The sequence below is a fragment of the Urocitellus parryii genome, chromosome 3, assembly GCF_045843805.1.
Source record: "Urocitellus parryii isolate mUroPar1 chromosome 3, mUroPar1.hap1, whole genome shotgun sequence".
Lineage (NCBI taxonomy): Eukaryota > Metazoa > Chordata > Mammalia > Rodentia > Sciuridae > Urocitellus > Urocitellus parryii.
In genome coordinates, this window is record NC_135533.1 from 121,740,467 (window position 1) to 121,761,547 (window position 21,081).

Sequence of the window (21,081 nt, forward strand, 5' to 3'; positions counted from 1 at the left end):
TGAATCCTCACAGTTTTCACAGATAGCCCTAATCTGCCAGGATCCTGCTCTTTCCACTCAATGCTCATTCATATAAAGAATGTGCCGAGGTTGAAGGAAAGTGTCTCTGTGAAAGCAACTGGATTTGATTTTCACCACCCTGATTCTACAGCTATACACAAACATCTCAGTTGTACCACTTCTGAAAGCCCCTGGCTTGACACACCACCTCAATGTTTTAAGCTCATCATTTTCCATGTTATTGTTGTTTGAAAATTTTCAGCAGCAGCAACTTCTCATTTCCCCCAGAGCACAGAATTATATGTAAGCATGATTCTAACAGTTAGCTTCCTTACTTTATACCATGTGCCAAGTTCCTGCCACAGAACATGAAAGCCTTCCCTCCTACTACATGAAACCACAATTCCCTACTATCCACAAAGCCTTTCAATCTTCTGCCTAAACTTCACTCTCTGGCACCAATTCCTGAAGCAGTCTGAGTTATTATGCAATAAAACACACACATTCATGGTTAACTTGCCTAGTGTATTAAAAGGATACTAAATAATTCAACTTAAACACAAGTGATTAGGTAAGAAAATGACACTTATTAAAACTGTTCTGGCAAATCTATACAGAAGAAACTAATTAACAATCACATCAAGATGCTACCACAGAACAAAAGCTCAGGTTGCTTTTCTGTTCTTGAGAATTTTACTGAAAATATGGAATGTTTCAGCAAACCTTAGTTATCATGTAGGGCACTCTTAATGGTGGTCACATCATCATGACTCCTACACTGTGAGGGTTACTTCTCTTAAAAGAAATCAAGATGGGGCCTGGAGTTGGGGTTCAGTGGTGGAGCACTTGTCTGGCATGTGTGAGGCACTGGATCCTAGCACCACATAAAAATAAATAAAGGCAATAAGTCCATATACAACTAAAAAACAAGAAAAGAAATCAAGATGCTCTAGCCAGCAACCAGGCTATACCAACCCATGGGATATGCATCATATTGATTTCCATAACTAACAAGTTAACTACAAGGACTGCTTACTAAGGGTGAAAATAACAGGAAGTATTTGTGATGTTGCTAAAAATTCATTTTTATTAGCCATAGTTATCCAAAAACCAAGTTTTATTTACTCAGAAACAAAGAAACATGTTGGTCTAGAGGGTAGGAACTCTGGTAAGCAATCCTGTATATGCTATCTGTTTCACACATGGCATTTCTAAGTCAAACATCCAACTATACAAAAGCCACATGAAGTAACACAGGAAGATATTTAAATAATTTCTGTAGGCCTTAGGATGTATTTCTTAGTGAAATTCTGATTATAACATTTATTTACACACTAAAAAATTGTATTTGTTTACCATTTAAAGTTGAATATTTCCTCCCATCTTTTCATAAAACTTGGATCATCTACAAAATAATTTCCCTTAAAATTATTTCTAAAGGAGGGGCTGGGACTGTGGCTCAATGGTGGAGCACCTGCCTCACATGTGAGGCACTAGGTTCAATCCTTAGCACCACATAAAAATAAATAAAGATATTGTGACCATCTACAATATCTTTTTAGTTAAAAATATATTTTAAAAAAATATTTCTAAAGGAAATTTTTCCAGATTAAATGAAATAACAGGCATTTTAGAATGAACATTCGGATACCTGATGAGGTGAACCTTACTGCTGAGGCTTTCCCTCATGTGATACATTCAGAAATCTTCACTCCTACATCATCATCATCATCATCATCATCACTAGAAGCTGGCCATTTCTAGATGAAGAAACCATAATGGGGCTGGGGATGTGGCTCAGCAGTAGAGCACTCGCCTAGCACATGCAAGCCCCTGGGTTCGATCCTCAGTACCACATAACAATAAATAAAATAAAGATATCATGTCCAACTACAAGTAAAAAATAAATATTTTTTTTTAAAAAAGAAACCATAATGTATAGCATGGTCCTCTAAGGTATGGGCCCCTGCTCCTACATTTGTAATTTTGATAGTTCTGCCATTCACTGGTTCTAATATTTTTCTCTTTAAAATCCCAATGACTAATAAATAATAAATGTCAGCAGAGTCCATTCCACATTCATTTTCTTCACAAAACTTCCTCCATGAACTTTACCATGGACTAAGACAAACTGCCAGTACTCATCTCACTCATGGGAAACTTGTGGTTTCCCACAAGTATAGATTGAAGCAAGGTACAGTGGCAAGAACCCATAGTCCCCACTACTAGAGAGAATGAGGCAGGAGGGTCACTTGAGCCCAGATTCTTGAAACCAGCCTGGTCAATAGAGTAAGACCTCTTTCAAAAAATAAATAAATAGGTAAAATAAAAGATCTGCTGCTGAAAACATTCAGAGGGTTTGCTGAATTTTTAGCATCCTGTGTGTACTTCCTAGTATTTTGGAGCATAAAGAACAGCTTTTGGAGGGCTGGGATTGTGGCTCAGCGGTAGAGTGTGAGGCACTGGGTTTGATTCTCGGCACCACATACAAATAAGTAAATTTTTTCATCAACAACTAATAAAAATATTTTTAAAAAAGAACAGCTTTTTGTAATTACTATGTGGATTCCTGGCATATGCCAACCATTGAAAACATTTCTGTTTAATATGAGTTTTCTGGCATACAATGAGATGACTCAAATTGAGTTTCTCTTTTATATGATTTTGTTGCTATTCCCTGTGAATTAACTTTTGAGAGAAATTTTCTGATATGAAATGCATCAATATGTTTCTCATCTGCATGAGGTCTCTGATGCATAATAAGTGTGACTTCCAACAAAAGGCTTTCCCACACTCAGAGCATTTGCAAGGTTTCTCTCCTGTATGTGTCTTCTGGTGTGCACTGAGAATTGACTTCTGAGAGAAGGTCTTTCCACATTCAGTGCATCCATAGGGCTTCTCTCCTGAGTGAGTTCTCTGCTGTACAATAAGCTGAGATTGCCTAATGAAGGCTTTATCACACTCGCTACACTCATAGGGTTTCTCTCTTATGTGCATTCTCTGATGTATGACAACCTATAATTTCCCACTGAAGAACTTCTTACACTGATTGCATTTATAAGGGTTTTGCCCTACATGAGTTCACTCATGTACAAGGAGTAGTGACTTCCAAATGAAGGCTTTCCCACATTCACTACATGCATATGGTTTCTTTCCTGAATGAGTCTGCATATGTATAATGAGGTATGACCTGCTGTTGAAGGCTTTCCCACATTTGCTACATACATAGGGTTTTTCGCCTGCTTGAGTTTGCTGATGTGCAATGAGCTGGTCTTTCCTATTAAAAGTTTTCCCACATTCCCTGCATTCAAAGGTTTTTTTTCCGGTATGAATTCTATGATGCAAAATTAACCGTGAATGGAAACTAAAGGACTTCCCACATTCAGTGCAGGCATGTGGCGTCTCTCCTGTGTGTGTCTGCATGTGTAAAATGAGGTAGGACTTACTCCTGAAAGCCTTGCTACATTCATTGCACACATAAGGTTTCACTCCTGTGTGACTTCTCTGATGCACAATGAGCTGTGACTTCAAACTGAAGGCTCATAACACCCATAGGGCTTTACTCCAGTGTGTACCATCTAATGTACAATGAGCTGTGACTTGAATGTGAAGGCTTTCCCACAGTCAGTACAGACATAGGGTTTCTCTCCTGTGTGAGTTCTCTGATGTACCATAAGATTTGACTTTGTATTGAAGGCTTTCTGACATTCACTGCATTCATATGGTTTCTCTCCTGTGTGTTTTTTTTTAATTTTTTTTTAGAGAGAGAGAATTTTAATATTTATTTTTTAGCTTTTGAGAGACACAACATCTTTGTTTGTATGTGGTGCTGAGGATCGAACCCGGGCCACACGCATACCAGGCAAGCGTGCTACCGCTTGAGCCACATCCCCAGCCCCTGTGTGAGTTTTTTGATGTATAATGAGCTGTGACTTCAAACCAAAAGCTTTCCCACATTCATCACACCCATAGGGTTTCTGTCCTGCATGACTTCTCTGGTGTGAAATGAGCTGGTATTTCCAATTGAAGGCTTTCCCACATTCATGGCATTCATAGAGGCTCTCTCCTGTGTGAATCCTCTGGTGTATAATGAGTTGTGAATTAAAACTGAAGGCCCTCCCACGACTACTGCACTCATGGAGTTTCTCTCCTGTGTATGTCCGCATGTGTATAATGAGGTAGGACTTTCTCCTAAAGGCCTTCCCACACTCATTACATCCATATGGCTTCACTCCTATGTAACTTCTCTGATGCACAATGAGCTGTGACTTCAAACTGAAGGCTTTCCCACACTCATTACAACCACAGGGCTTTACTCCGGTGTGTACCCCCTGATGTAAATGAGCTGTGACTTGAATGTGAAGGCTTTCCCACAGTCAGTACAGACATAGGGCTTCTCTCCTGTGTGAGTTCTCTGGTATACCATAAGATTTGACTTTGTATTGAAGGCTTTCTTACATTCACTGCATTCATATGGTTTCTCTCCTGTGTGAGTTCTTTGATGTATAATGAGCTGTGACTTCAAACCAAAAGCTTTCCCACATTCATCACACCCATAGGGTTTCTGTCCTGCATGACTTCTCTGGTGTAGAATGAGCTAGTCTTTTCTTTTGCAGACATTCCCACATTCACAACATTCATGGGGATTACTGCCTGTACGAATCCTCTGATGTGTGACATGTTGTGGAGTGAAACCAAAAGCTTTCCCATATTCACTGCTTTCATGTAGTTTCTCTCCTGTGTAGGTTTTATGGCATTCAATGAAGTATGCCTTACTACTGAAGTCCTTCCCAAATCCACTGCATTCACAGATTTTCCCTTCCACAGGAGTTTGCTGATGCACTACAAGGTATGACCTGCTGCTATAGGCTTTCTCCCCATGATGCACCTGCTGGCAAATAAGTGGTGACTTCTTGTTCAGTTTTCCCAGATTTGTTATTTTCATATTATGTAATTCCAGTAACAGTTTGCTCATGCTTAGAATAAAATAATAATTCCCCCTGTATGTGAAACCCACTAGGATTCTTTCCAGCATAATTAGTATCATAGTTCATAATTAGTATATCATAGTTCAACATCTTTCCATGTGTTCCACAGTTATGAACATTGTCTTGAAGTATAACTTGTACTGAGAAGACACAATTCTCCAAATGAAGTACATTCAAAGCTTTTTGCCACGCTTGCCACCTTGCCTTGGTTCTCCTGTTGCCTCTCTGTATGATCACCAATCTCCCAGATTTTGTCTAGAAGTGAAAATAATTAGTCATGTTATAAATAAGAACATGATCCTGGTATGGTATACAACTGCAATAAAATTACCATGTCATAAGATTTTTAGTTTCAGACATCAGATCTTAAAAGAGAGATCGACTGCTATAAGAAACTAACAACAAATAAAGATGGTTTTGAATTCCAAGTTTTGTATAATGTAACAAAAACAAATCCACTCAAGGAACAGTGAGCATAATATAAAGAAGTTGTATGGGATCTTTAAGCATTAGTTTCATTCAACAAATACTGTATACATTTTATGTACCAAACATTGTGCTAAGCTCTGTAGAAATGGCAGAGAGCATTGCAGATTAGCTCATAATCCCTTTGGGAATAATGTCCCATAGAACACCTAGATCACATGGACCATCATCATGAAGCTACTTAGGATAAGGAGCAGTTCTTAAAGACTCCCAGAGGAACAACAAAACAAAGTTTCATACAATGGAACAAAAATTAAAATGGCATCAGACCTCTTATTAGTAGTGTTTGAAGACAGAAAACAGAACAACTGACAATACTGAGAGTGAAAATATTGTCAGATATATAAGGCTCAAAATGTCTATCACATGCACCCTTTCTCAGGAAGGAAGTGCTACTGAAGAAAGTGCTTCAATAACATACACCAAGAAGCCATGCAATGTGGCACATGTATATAACTCCAGCAACTGGGGAGACTGAGGCAGGAGGATCAGAAGGACCAGCCTCAGTAACATAGCAAGACTGAAAAAGAAATTAGGAAAACTATCTCATTCACAATATCCTAAAAAATAATATGAAACACCTGAGAATAAATGTAATGAAGGAATAGAAGAACCTCTAGCATAGAAGAAGGGAATTGAAGGGTTGAGGGAGAGGGAGAAAAAAATGAGATAAGGGACAATGGAATAAATCTGATCTAACCTTCCTATGCATATTTATGAATACATTACAGTGACTCACCATTATGTACATCCACAAGACACTAATTTAAAAATAAACTGTGAACAAAGAGCAGACAAATCAGTAGACTAGAGCAAAGGGAATGGGAGAAGGAAAGGGTGCTGCCCCCGACCTGCACGAGGAGCTGAAGTTAAGGTCGCCTGTGTGAATTTCTAGGTACACCAAATAAAACACAGACACACATTTTACCTTAAAACAAGCTTCTGGAAGGCTTCTCCGCTCTCAGCCTCAGGCTCCCAAAATGGGAAAGCAAGAGAAAGTCACAAGAGGCTGGTGAGAGAGAGAGAGAGCACGTTCAGAAGTGGGCTTTTATTGCAGGAACTCTTGTTCTTTGAAAGTTCTATCCAAAAAAGGCCAGAAGGGGCAGGGTTACAAGGACCAGGTTAGTGTAATTCAACCTCAGGGGTGACATCTACATCTGAAGACACGCCTTCTACTTTTTGAGCTGGGACAACGCCCAAGACACCACGAAATGTAGTGATCGGTCAGAAGGCATGGGTCATTCAGAGTGGCTCCCCACAAAAGGGTAAATACTTGGCAGTGAGTTATAGCAAAATATATTCCATGCTTTTATTACTTGGTCAAAATTAACCCCAATGTTATGTATAGTTAATATGAACCCAAAATGGACTAAGAAGGTTTTAAAAGTTACAACACATGAGCAGGGGAGTTGCTCCCTGGTGGAGCACTTGCCTACCATGCACAAGGTCCTGGGCTCCATCCCCAGCATTACGTGTACACACACACACACACACACACACACACACCCCTCAGAGTTACAACATACAAGAATAAAGGAGGGGCTGGAGTTGTGGCTCAGAAGTGGAGCACTTGCCTAGCATGTGTGAGGCCCTGGGTTCGAGCCTCAGCATCACACAAAAATAAATAAATAAATAAAGGTATTGTGTCCATCTACAACCAAAAAAATTTTTTTAAAAAAAGAAAAGAAAAAAGAATACTCAAAGACCCCCACAGACATAGAGGAAAGAGCAAGAGAAGACCTGAGGGGAATGAGGACTTGGAGGAACAGCATGAAGACAGGCTCCATGGGGTGGGGGACTGAAGTGGGAAAGGGGACAGGCTTCATATGATGCTAGATGTGCTTAGAGGGTGACAGGAGCATGTTAAGGCAACCAGCAAGGCCAACCTAGAAGGCGAAGATTCCCCAACAGTTTACAAAGAGAAAAAGTTGGAACTGCACCTGTTGAATTTAAGCATAAACTGTGTGTGTGTGTGTGTATATGTATATGTATATACACACACACACACACACACACACACAAGTATGCATGCATGTATAAAGGACAGAGAGGAAGCCACGCCAGTAAGCGGGGGAGAGGAACCTTGCTTACATGAGTAATAAAGTGAGAATATCATCAATCAAGCAAGAAGGGAATGGAGGGTGCCAAGGAGGAGATTAATTAAGAGCATGACTGTGAAGGAGACCAAAACTGAATAGACAAGAGGGTGAGTCACATAGAGACTCACACCAGCTCTGAGAGAGAGGAGAGAGCACATCACCTCCATCACTGACCTGGGTGGCCTCGACTCAGGCTCTGAGTCTGCACCACACACAGCTCTGCCCCTTGTTCTAACCTGAAGACAACACCAGGTGTAGTGTGGATACGCTGTGAAGAGAAAACCATGCACTCAGGCAAAGGTCATTCAACCAATAAACTGAGACTGACTAAGGAAAGCTCTAAGTGAAGCCAACAACACAAAGAGTTCCGGCAGAGCAGTAGGGGAGGTGGCCTCAGGTCTATACTCACTCCCCTCAGGAAGCGGCACCTACCCAGGGACACCAGATTGCAGTAGTTCTCCAACATCATGCTCCAGTACAGGCACTTTTACACTGGATCCAACAGCTGCCACTCCTCCCAGGAGAAATACACAAACATGTCCACGAAGGAGAGAAGGGCCTAGCCATCCACTCAGATGGGGTGGGAGGACATTAAAAAAGTGAAGAGCCCAAGCCAGGAAAAAAAAAAACTGAACAGACACTGAACACTAATGATACTGGTGAATCTGAAGTGCCAGACAAGCATGTGCTCACTGGAAACAGCCATTCAATTCTAGCCTGCATTTAAAATTCTTCCTAACAAAAATGTTGATGATAAAAAGCACTACCCCAGGTAAAATATGAATATGGACTTGTATCAAGTTTGATGTAAACTTTACTATACATGAATCAAAGACTCCCATAGAGATGAATAGTCTGATTTTTTTTTCCCTATCCTCAGATTGAACCCAGGGGTGCTCTACCACAGAGCCACATCCCCAGCCCTTTTCATTTTTTATTTTAAGACAGGGTCTCCCTAAATTGTCCAGGCTGGCCTCAAACTTGTAATCCTCCTGCTTCAGCCTCCAGAGTCACTGGGATGACAGGCATGCTCCATCATGCCCTGAGAAGAGTCTGATATTAATCATTGTAAATATGAAGACTCTAAAATAAAGAATGGGGGTGTAGTCTGAGATTCTGCATTTTTAACAGCTTCCAGAACAACACACACCTTACAAACACACATAAACAAAAGCATACTCTAAAACAGAATAATTTCAAGGTTTGGAAGGAGGCAGCAATCAGGTATGCAGACATAAGTGAATGTATGAATAAAGGTATAAAAAAGGTATGAGTGCACAAAGGCCACATGATGTGTAAAAGGTACCAACCAAAAAGTGACTGAGGCCAGGCATGGTAGTGTTCAAAGCCGGCCTCAGCAAAAGCAAGGCACTAAGCAACTCAGTGAGATCCTACCTCTAAATATAATTCAAAACAGGGCGGAGAATATGGCCCAGGGGTCAAGTGCCCCTGAGTTCAATCCCTGGTACTCCCCCCATCAAAAAAAAAAAAGGCAATTGACTCAGCCCACTGACCTAAGGATCTCCAGGCCTCCTCCATGGAAAACAAACAAAAAACAAAATATAAAGGGAGGAAATGAAATAGACAAGCAAGCAACTCACCCAGGACTTGGTGGTTTCTAGCTGTTCCTGGGAAATAAACAGCCACTCTAGGACCTTCTCTGTCCTGGGGCTCTTCTGCCTCTGCCCAGCTGCTCCCAGGAGAGGCCTCTAGTCGGGGGTCCCTTGGAGAACAGGATCCTGACCTTGATGCTCTCTGATCCCATCACATGAGTGGTCTCCTTCCTGGAGAGGAGGAACCTGTGGGCTCAAGAGAAGCTCACTTCAGCAAAGGTTTCCTTCCGGCCCCACCTCAATCTCCAGCTGGTGACTCCTGCCCACATGGAGGGGAGGCTGGGGTTCTGTGCACAGTAGTTGGCAGCAGCAGGGCAAGAACCAGAATGCATATACGGAGCCCAGCACATTGATGGCAGTTCCACCAGCTCCCGAACAGCCTAAAGCCCTGGAAATGCAACAAACCACCAGGTTCACTGGATATTTACAGGACTGCGAGGCAGCAAGGTAAATGAGCATGGCTGCCAAATGCTCAGGGACATCCCACAAGATGTTCTGGACCACACGTGTCAGTCATGGCCAGCCCCTCCCACCATCTGATGCTATAACAGTTCACCTCTTGAGGTTTTGGGGGTTTTGTTTGTTTTTTGTTTTTATTTATTTATTTATGGGGGTTGTTTATTTTTGTTTTATTTTGTTTTTGGTAGTTGCAGGTGGAGAGCATGTCTTTATTTTATTTATTTATATATGGTGCTAAGGATCTGATCATCTGAGACCACAGGGAGCTGAGAAATTGATAAGCAGTTACTTCCAGAGCACAGATTCTCAGTCTAAGGGAAAGTTACTGGAAACAGAGACCAAAATGAAACAGAGAAGCAAGAGAGAAAAATAGACTCAGGGGAGGGAGGGAAAAGTGGAGGGGGCTCAGAGTGGGGCACAGGAGAGAAGGGAGAGACAGGATTTAGATGGAGAGAGAGGATCCAGCAGAGGCTTACCCAGAAACAATCTGAACAACACGCAGCATGTGAATATGAGAGAAAATGCACCAGAACACAAGGCACGTCCAGCCCCACAAGAGACGGGATCAGGGCAGGAAAAAGCCTCCTGGCAGGGACAGCCTTCGTGGTACAGACAGAGGCAGGAGCCTCTGGTAGTGAAGCAAGATCTGGCCCATTCCAGACCCCAAAAGAACAGCCAAAAAACACCTTATTTGAACTTCTTTGGTTTTAAAAGAACCAAAGAAGGCTCATAGACAGGAAAAACACATCCAAAATATCTGACCCTTTTGTACATGCACATAAATTGTAACCTAGTGTTTTAGAAGTTAAAATTAGGAAAACAAAAAGAAAGGACAATCATAAATAAAGGACCTAGAAGGCAGATGAAGAATGTGAAATAAGAAATATGAGAACTAAGAAATGAACTGGGGAAAAAATGAGAAACTAAGATCAAATTAGGAAGAACAAAGTGAGGCTGGGGTTGTGGCTCAGTGGTAGAGCGCTTGCCTCACACGTGTGAGACACTGGGTTTGATCCTCAGCACCACATAAAAATAAATAAATAAATAAAGAGTTGTGTCCATCTACAACTAAAAAAAAAACTAAGAAAAAGGAAGGAAAAATTCTGCAGAAACCAGAGGGCAGCAAAGGTGAAAGTGAAGAAAGCCTAAAGAAGTAAGGACAGAGTAAAACCATCCAGAGAAGCAATGAAAATGACTTCTACAAAGACTGTTCACAGGTTGGTTTGTTTTGTTATTGCTGCTGTTTTTCTTTTGCCATCCTGGGAGCTCTACCACTGAGCCCCCTGCACTCCCCCTTTTTTAAATTTTTGAGACAGTGTTTGGCTAAGTTGCCTAGTCTGGCCTCCAACTTGAGATCCTCTGCCTCAGACTCCTGAGCAGGTGTGCCCACAGTGCCAGCATTAGGGTGCACTTTAACTTCCAAGTATATGGACTCTAGTATTGAGAACTCAGTGTCTGGAGTCTAACTGCCTCTGGCAACCTACATGCTGTGAACATAGCAAACCACTTTACGCATCTTTGTTGAAATTTCCTCATCTATAAGAGCAGTTAGCATTAGTACCTTCCTCATGAGGCTGCTGCGAGGATTAAAGCTAATATGTGTAAAGTGCTCAGACCTGGCCAGGTATAGAGGCCACACCTGTGCTCCCAGCTACTTGAAAGGCTGAGGCAGGAGGGTCTCAAATTCCAGATAAGCCTGGGCAGCTTATCAAGAAAGGCTTACCATTTAGTTCAGTGGTAGTTCAGTGCATGCCTAGCATGCAAGAAACCCTGGGTTTGATCTCCTGCACAAAAACAAGGAAGGGTGCTGCGCCCCTCCCCTGACTCAGGCAATGGCAAGGCCCTACTGAGGTGGATGGCGTAAGGTGTCCATCCTCTGGAGGAGCGCAGTATGTTTCTGGTAATGGGCTGGTTTGCTTTTGTATTCCTTTAATAAGTATAGTTGCGACTTCTCATATGACCATTAAGTATGAAGGAAAAAACATGACTTTCCCAATTAATGCAACTACTTCTAAAGAATAAATCTGTTTACTCTAAATGCAATGATTTAGCTGTGGAACGTAAATTGTTAATGTTTAATGAAAATCCCCCGTAGGAAAAACAGTCAAGGAAGTTTTTGAGAAATTAAATTAAAATCTAGAGAAGAAGAATTAATGTTAAGAAGACAGATTAGCACTTAGTACTGGGCAACTTGTTCTTATTACTGTGCACAATGGTTTGTGCTCTTGCTCTTGTTTGATTAAAATTAGTAGCCTCTCTTTTCAAGTTAACCACTTGCAATAACTGTGGCACCGATTCTAGTCAGTAAGTCAAGAAAGAATAGTCAAGGTATAGGCAAATAGTCTGGGACATTTTTAACTATTATTAAAAGCTAACTAAGCAGAAACAGCTCAAAGCAAAACTCGAACTGAAAGTAAAAATGCTTGCTTATGCATAAGCCAAGATTCATTCTTCTTATCTAATTGTAGCTATGTAATATTTCGTTTCTTTGAATGATTCCTGTTTTGTAACCACCAAGTACTGTGAGTCTGCCAAAATGAAAAGTATATATGATTAACTTCACAAGTAAAGATTGAGATTCAGCATCTTCACTTTTGTGTCTGTGTTGTTTCTCCACCCCCCTTTCGCGGACTCCTCACCATCCATTCATCTCCTGAGAACCCCTGTTGGAAGTGGACTCCAACAGAAGGGGGCTGCCAAAGTAGATCAAAGGTAAAGAACTTGCCTAGCATCTGGGAGGCCCTGGGTTCAATCTACAGTACTACCACCCCCTGCCAAGAGTGCTTTGACCTTACACTATATATATGTTGATTAGCATACTGACATTGTAAAGCTCTCTTTATCTAAGTCCTCTACACATCTTAAATTGAATGCAATTTTATCCTTTTATTTCAATGGCAAGTAACATAACTTCTTTCATATACTTTCTGAATAAATACCATCTGCAAAGAGTAAATCTATTGATTTCAAACAGATTTCATACCATCTTGGTATGAAACCCAAGATCCTGGTGGTTCCCCACAAGCTGTTTCATCCCATCACAGCAGAGCATCTTAACCAAGTCTACGCCACCGTCTCCACTGCCCCAAATTCCATTTCTGCACCCAACTGTGCTCCTCCCCCTTCACACTTTCATCACCCTCCCCACCTATCATGCACACACACCTGCATTCTCCTCTAGAAATATTACTAGAAACACCACCATCCATCACCACTAAATGCAATTTAGGATTCCATGACCACTGTGGTTTAAATGTTTGTGTTCCTCCAAGTTTCATGGTGAAACAATCCTTACTGAGGTGGACTAAGAGGCGAAGCCTTCTGGGAAAGGATCAGGTCACAAGAGCTCTGCCCTCATGAGTGGGACTAATGCCCTGTAAGAGAGCCTTCAGAAAGCTGCCTGCCCTTCCACCTCTCCTGCCAGGCAAGGGCACATGCAGCCCTTTTTACCATCTGCACCACATGAGGACACGTTAAGGCTGCACCACCTTGGAAGTAGGGAACAGCCCTCAACAGACACTGAAATGCTGGCACCAGGATCTTGGTCTTTCCAGCCTCTAGAATCATGACAAAATTTATTTCTGTTCTCTATAAATTACCCAGTCTGAGGCATTTTGCTATAACAGCACAATGGACCAAGATAATGATCTAATATTACTTGATCTCCCTGGGGCAGCTCAGGGCAGCAACCATTTTTTTCAGGCTTCCCTTTCTTTAACACTGGAACACAAGTCTCTCCTTATTCTCTCATACTTTTCTTGGGCTCTGTCTCATCTCTACCACTCTTTCCTTGACTTCCCTTGCTATTGCCCTAAGCACTGTTCTCCCTGAGCAATCAGTGGAACTTTCTCTTGAGATGCACACCTACCCACCAGCAACTGCCACCAGAAATCTAAACACCCCTCCCAAGAAAAACCAAGAGTCTTCCCTTCCACCTGGTCTGGTGCAACCATAAACGCAGGCCCACAGACCAGAGCTCCAGCCTCCTTCCTGGCCTTCTGACTCTCTGTCCACCAGTACTCAGCTACTTATCAAATGCAGTACCTTGTGCCCCTACCTCCTCTTCTCAAAACCACTAGTTTATTTAGTGTTCTCTTGCCAGCTGCAGACTCTTCCATTTAAAAATCCTCTGTGTGAAAAGCCTAGGTGCTTCTGAGCAGCCTGTGTCCCTGAGATCTGTGGTGCCTGGAGGTTCCTCGAGAAATCACAGGGTCACCAAGGAAGACAAAAATGATCTCAGTGACTTTTGAGGATGTGGCTGTGAACTTCACCCAGAAGGAATGGGCTTTTTTGGATCTTTCCCAAAAGAACCTTTACAGAGATGTGATGCTGGAAGTCCTCAGAAACCTGGCTTTTATAGGAAACAAATGGGATGAAGAGAACATTGAAGATAAGATTGAAAGTTCTGAGACCATTCTAAGGCACATCACATCTTACTCTGGACAAAAATGCTACAAGCATGAGGAATGTGAAGAGAAGCCACGTGAATTTAAACAGTACAGGCAATCCCTGGATTCTCTCAAAAGTGTTCACACACAAATGTTAACACAAACTGTAAATGGACCATATGAAAGTACAGTATGTGGGAAAGTCTTCAGTTGTTCCAGTGACATTCAAAGGCATGAAGACACTCATACTGGGTGGCAACCCTATGAATATCAACAATGTGATGAAGCCTCTTCTACTCCCACAGGTGTTCAAAGACACATGAGAACACACAGTGGAGGTCAACCTTTTCAATGTGAGGTACATGGGAAAGCCTTTCATTTCCCCTCTTTATTTAGAAGACATGAAAGAACTCATTCTGGAGAGAAACTGTAAATGTAAACAAGGTGGTCAAACCTTTATTTCACACACAAGTCTTCAAATGTACAGGATCACACACACAGGGAATGCACGTTCCAAATGTAAGGCATGTGGGAAAGACAGTGCTTATCCCAGTTTACTTAGAATACATCAGAGAACACATACTGGAGAGAAGCCCTATGAATGTAAACAGCGTGGCAATGCATTTGCTAGTTCCACTAGCCTTCACAAACATGGAAGAGTACATATTGGGGAGAAGCCCTATGAATGTAAGCAGTGTGGCAAAGCCTTTGCTACATCCAGTCTCCTTTACTCACATGAAAAAAAATTATACTGGAGAAAAGCCCTATGAATGTAAGCAATGCAGCAAAGCCTTTGCTAGATCCAGTGACCTTCAGATTCACGGAAGAACACATACTGGAGAGAAGCCCTATGAGTGTAAGCAATGTGGCAAAGCCTTTGCTACATCCACTAACCTTCAGATTCATGGAAGAATGCATACTGGAGAGAAATCCTATGAGTGTAAGCAGTGTGAAAAGCCTTCACTAGGTCCTCTGGCCTTCAGTCACATGAAAAAAATTTATACTGGAGAAAAACCCCATGAATGTAAGCAATGTGGCAATGCCTTTGCTACATCCAGTTCCCTTCAGATTCATGGAAGAGCACATGCTGGAAAGAAGCCTTATGAATGTAAGCAGTGTGGAAAGCTTTTGCTACTTCCAGTCACCTTCACATTCATGGAAGAATGCATACTGGAGAGAAGCCCTATGAATGTAAGCAGTGTGACAAAGCCTTTGCTAGATACAATGACCTTCAGATTCATGGAAAAATCCATACTGGAGAGAAGTCCTATGAGTGTAAGCAGTGTGGAAAAGCATTCACTCAGCCCTCTAGCCTTCACTCACATGAAAAAATTCATACTGGATAGAAGCCCTATGAGTGTAAGCTTTGTGGCAAAGCTCTTCCTAGTTCCAGTGACCTTCAAAGACATGGAAGAACACATACCAGAGAGAAGCTCTATGATTGTAAATAATGTGGAAAAGCCTTTGTTACATCTGCTCAGTTTCACTTACATGAAGGAACCCACAGAGCAGAGAAATCATACTCATGAAAACAATTGGCAAATTCTTCTGTTAATAATGTTTCACTCATTAACATGTAGTAAATTTTCTGGAGAAAAATTCTTTGAATGTGAAATGTGGTAAATCAATATTTCTTGTCAAATTCAAAGAGAAGAAAGTACTAATGTTGGGGGTCGCCCCGGCTCCAAAGACTAACTTCCCCATCCCCCAAAAAGAGCCATCCAATGGTGAGCCCCACTGGCTCACATGATCCTGCTGTCCAATGGTGAGCCCTGCTGGCTCACATGATCCTTACCCACCAATCAGACTAGCCCTGCTGGCTCACATGATCCTTACCCACCAATCAGAAACCACCCCAGCCAACTGTCAAACCGTTCAACCATTAAACTGTCATAACTGTCAAAAGGCCCCCGGCTCTATAAATATGCAGAGCTGTTCCTCAATAAACAGGCATTTTCTCCGATGGCAAGCCTTTATCGTTCTTCCAGTACTCACATGTCTGAATCAATAAATCAATCAATCTATCTACCTATTGTACTGGGGATTTAATCTGGTGTTCCTCTATCACGGAGCCACATCCCTTTTCCTTTTTATTTTGAGACAGAAACTTGCAGAGTTCCTTAGTGTCTTCCTAAGTTGCTGATTCTGGCTTCACATTTGTGATCCTTCTGCCTCAGCTCCCTGAGTCTCTGGGATTAAGGGCATACACCACCACATCTAATTGAATAATGCTTTAAATGGAAAAAAAATTAGAAAATCATTCCATTTTCCCTGGTGCCTTCAAAGCTATTTCACTCACACTGGAAAACAAATTCTTCGAATGTGAAGGATTGGATACATCCTGTCAGCTTCCCATCCCACCCCTGCTTTCCTTCTCATATATGAAAATAATTATGGAGAGAAGCCCTGAGAATGTGAGAAATGTGGGAAGTCTTCTAATTTTCCCACTTTTTTCTTAGGACTGGGAAGATTCTTCTTGAAAGATTCATGTCAAATTGAATAAACTGTATGCAAGTAAGAAATACAAAGGGCTTAGGTGTTCCAGTTTTGTTTCGTTGTATGAAAGGACTCATACTGTATAAAATCTTGTGGATAAGCCATGCGGGGCAGTATTCATCTTTCACGGTTTCCTCTAAAGACTTAAAAAGGATTCATATCATGGAAAACCTTTCTGCTCTTTAAACAATGTGGTGACACTTTCACCTTTCCAGGTACATTTTGAGTATCATGGGAGAACTCACTCTGGAGAAAAGCCTTGTATACAAAAATGTCATGAGATTTTCAGTTGTTTTACACTTACTCATCAAACTTGAGGGAATTTTTTACTTTATTCTCTTTTACTTGTTTTTGTATCAGGAATTAAGGCGAGAGACACTTAACCACTGAGTCATGTAGAGAATCAGATGTGACTGCATTACTATTACTGTCCTTGATGGAGTTTGCCTGCAAACGGGATATTCTGTCAAGGCATAGATAGGTAACAGCGGACATGCTTGAACGAGGTGTCTGCTATCCTTGGGAGGGCCTGCTTGAAAACGAGAGGCTCCTTCAAGATTTAGATAAGGTAACAGCGGACATGCTTGAAAACAAGGTGTCTGCTGTCCTTGGGAGGACTTGCCTGCAAACAGGATGTTCTGCCAAGTGGGCTAGGAGGGTGCTGAGAAAAATTTTATTATCTTTTCTTAACAAGAACAGAGCTCAGCATACTCCAAGCCGAGAGTAGATTAGCCAGGAGAAGCGGATCACTTCTGATTAGAAAGTAAAACTTCTGTATGCTATGTTTAATTAGCTGAAAGACCTGATTTATTGATGTTAGAAGGCTGCCTTCTTTGTTCACAATACTATAAAAAGATTGCTTGTATAAAATAAAGGACTTTTTTTTCTGCTGCTGCTTTGCTTGCTCTGCTTCTTCTTTCTTTTCCCATGCTGACCTGCACATGAATTACTGCAACATTTGGCGTAGTCGGCAGGATCCAGCACCGAAAGGGTAAGCACCCCAGGTATCTGGGAAACTCACTGTATGGACTGGAAATTTCACATCAGATGTATCCCATTCCTCTCCTTTTGAAATACATCTACATAATAATCTGACTTATTTTGTTTCTACATGTGTTAAATTCCGTTATTCTCTTATGATTGGAAACTGAGAATGGAAGGTAACTTGGGGAACAATATCATGTATAGACTGTTATCTTACTCAATGTGTAAATAGAATTGGGAATTAATAGAAATTCATAATTATTCTTTAGTTAATGTTAAAGCTCGCACAGAATTGTGGGTGCCTGTTAATTTGACTCGTCCTTGGTCTGATTCACTGTCTGTTACTCATTTGTACAATGCTGTTCAAGTTTTGTTACATCGCTCTCGACGATCAATAGGAATAGTTATAGCTTCAATCCTTGTAGTTGCTTCTGTAACTGCCACTGCTGCAGTAGCTGGCGTTGCTTTACATCAAGGCATTCAAACTTCGGATTTTGTGAGAACATGGCATCAAGATGCTCATTTATTATGGCAACAACAAAAGGACTTAGACTCTCAACTGGCTACAGATGTGATCAATTTACAACACACTGTTTCCTGGCTTGGCGATCAAGTGACTATCTTGGCTACCAGAAGTGTTCTGAAGTGTGACTGGAATTCTTCTCATATTTGTGACCCCTGTGCCATATAATACCAGTGATTCCTGGGAAATTGTTAAAAGAAGGTTAAATGGACATCAAAATTTAACTTTAGAAATTATGAATTTGGAAAAAACTATTATGGACACCTTTAGTAAGACATTACCTGAACTAACAGGATCTGACATTTTACAAAAATTGTCTTCAAGTATTCCTAATTTAAATCCTTTAAGTCATTTCTCTACCTTGTTGTCAGCTTCTTTAGGTAACACTGTAATAATTTTTGTTTTGTGTTTTGTTTTGTACATAGTCTTCCAACGCTGGAAAAAGCAAAGGCAACTGAAACATGAAACCTCTCTTATCGCTTCTGCTATGGCTCATTTACAAAAACAAAAGGAGGGAGATGTAGAGAATCAGATGTGACTGCATTACTATTACTGTCCTTGATGGAGTTTGCCTGCAAACGGGATATTCTGTCAAGGCATAGATAGGTAACAGCGGACATGCTTGAAAACAAGGTGTCTGCTGTCCTTGGGAGGGCTTGCCTGCAAACGGGATGTTCTGCGAAGTGGGCTAGGAGGGTGCTGAGAAAAATTTTATTATCTGTTCTTAACAAGAGCAGAGCTCAGCATACTCCAGGCCGAGAATAGATTAGCCAGGAGAAGCGGGTCACTTCTGATTAGAAAGTAAAACTTGTGTGTGCTATGTTTAATTAGCTGAAAGACCTGATTTATTGATGTTGGAAGGCTGCCTTCTTTGTTCACAATACTATAAAAAGATTGCTTGTACACAATAAAGGACTTTTTTTTCTGCTGCTGCTTTGCTTGCTCTGCTTCTTCTTTCTTTTCCCATGCTGACCTGCATGGGAATTACTGCAACAGAGTCACATCCCAGTTCTTTTTAACTTTTTTTTCAAATATGTAAACATGGTCTCACTGAATTGCTTACGTCCTCACTGTGTTGCTGAGTTTGAGTTGGGAACTTGTGATTCCCTTCTTCAGCCTGCTTTTTCACTGGAATTAGTCATGCAATCTCTTCAGCAAAGAACCTTTCTTGTCTATTCAGGGGTAATGAAAATGCACCCTGGAGTGGATGTAGGGACTGTTTCAGCATGAAGATGTGAACGCAACATGTTTCTCTTGATTAAATATCTCTTCTTGTTAGATTTAATTTTTCTGTATTTTAAATTTTTTGCATCTGTAGCCATCTCTCACAAATTATGACATAATCTTATATATACTGTGCCTGTATGTGTGCAAAATTTAGTGTGTAGTATAATTTTGTACATAGAAGTGTGTTATAGAATAGTACACAAGATTCATTGGTAAAATGTATCAATCCTTATTTGTAGCATTTTAATTTTTTTTTTTAGAGTTTTCATTTCCCTACTTCCCTTGAGTACATTTTCTCTCATATTGTTCTTTTTTTTTTCACTAAAGTTCTTACCAAATAAATTATGTAACTCTAGTCTCACAATTAAAAAACTTTTTCCAGGTCAAAAAAAAATCCTCTGAGAAACTCTACAATGCAATCTACCTCCCCTACAGGATGAAAGCCAACTAACTTCTTAATGGGGTTCACAAAGTCCTCTATGATGTGTTCCCTACCTATGGCTCTGGCTTTTTTTTTTTTTTCCTTTTAAGACAGCATCTTGTTAAATTGCGGAGGCTGGCCTCCAACTTGTAATGCTCCTGCCTCTGCTTCCCAGGCATACACCACCACATCGGGCCTCACTTCTTAAAACACACTTCCACCACCACCATTAAGCCCCACAACTCTTCATTCCAGCAATCCTAAAGAGCCCAAATTTCACCAACACAGCAGCTCATCTGAAGCTTCTCAAATGTGTACACGTGGCTCCCTTCACGAACTGGCGGTCAGTCCTGGTCCAGCACATTCACCTTCCCAAACTCAGTTCACAAACCTCTTTTCCGCTGGGCTGATGGTGCGTGCCTGTCATCCCCGCTACAGGTGCGGATGAGGCAGGAGGACTGCAAGTTGGAGGCCAGTCTGGGCAACTCAGCGAGAAATGAAAATGGAAAGAGGCAATGGGTGGGAAGCCCGACGCCACCACAGGGAAACACGACAGCTCTGCAGCTCTGCAGCACGCCCACACTGACCCGCCGCCGGCTCCCCGCCGAGCCGGCAGACCCCCGCACCCTGACTCCGTACTCGCACCTGCCACGGGACCACAAACCCAGGACAATCGGACGAGTTAACCGACACGTGCCCAAGACGCAGTGACCGCCAGCGGGACAAGCTGGAGGGCAATGACCATCCGCCAACTAGAGGCTTGGCGGGCAGGAAGCGGACAGAAGGAAGAGAGCAGCCTGACGGCCGACAGCGCTCCTTCCTCGCAGGGGCCTTCCCGGGATGAGCGGAAGCCCCACTCACCCAGACGGCGGCCGTGCGGATCCTACCGGCCACGCCCAGGAGGCCGTGGGGCAGGGGCACCCGCTCCGGCTCCGCAAGCCGCACAGCAGCCGCCAGCTCTGGGAGCCCAAGACCGCACAGGGGTCCGGCCGCCGGCGACAGGCCCCGCCCTGCCCCGCGGACGCACGGGAAGTGCGTCATGCGGCCCAGCGCGCGGGGAACTACAACTCCCGTAGGCCTCTGCGCGGGGCCGCACGGGGGAATGCCGGGAGCCTCAGCGACGACGGCCCGTCCCTCACCCTGCAATCGCAGGGGTTCCTGACACCCCGCTACTTGTCCCCGTTAGTGACGTTCTGGTGGACGAAAAAGCGAAAGACGCTGGCCGCAGTCCGCGACTTTGGGGAGCGTCTGTCTCCCCGGAGGGCCGAGAAGCCGCTGGCCAGCCTGGCTCTCAAACCGCCTGGTCTGAGTAGACTTTTTTTCCTCCCAGCCCGGTCCCGAATTTTAACAGAGCGACGAGTGGGCGTCTCTCGGCTTCAAAACCCTGTGGGTGGGCC

At 42.4% G+C, this 21,081-nt stretch overlaps 1 pseudogene across 1 annotated transcript; it reads right to left on the bottom strand.

Annotated features, from left to right (window-relative positions):
• Positions 1-1,610: 1,610 nt before the first annotated feature.
• LOC113197383 (zinc finger protein 268-like) lies at positions 1,611-20,725 on the bottom strand (annotated as a pseudogene). Its single transcript, XR_013343371.1, has 3 exons — positions 20,546-20,725; positions 9,175-9,372; positions 1,611-5,243 (listed from the first exon to the last, which is right to left on the bottom strand). The product of XR_013343371.1 is annotated as a zinc finger protein 268-like (transcript).
• Between the last annotated feature and the right edge of the window lie 356 nt (positions 20,726-21,081).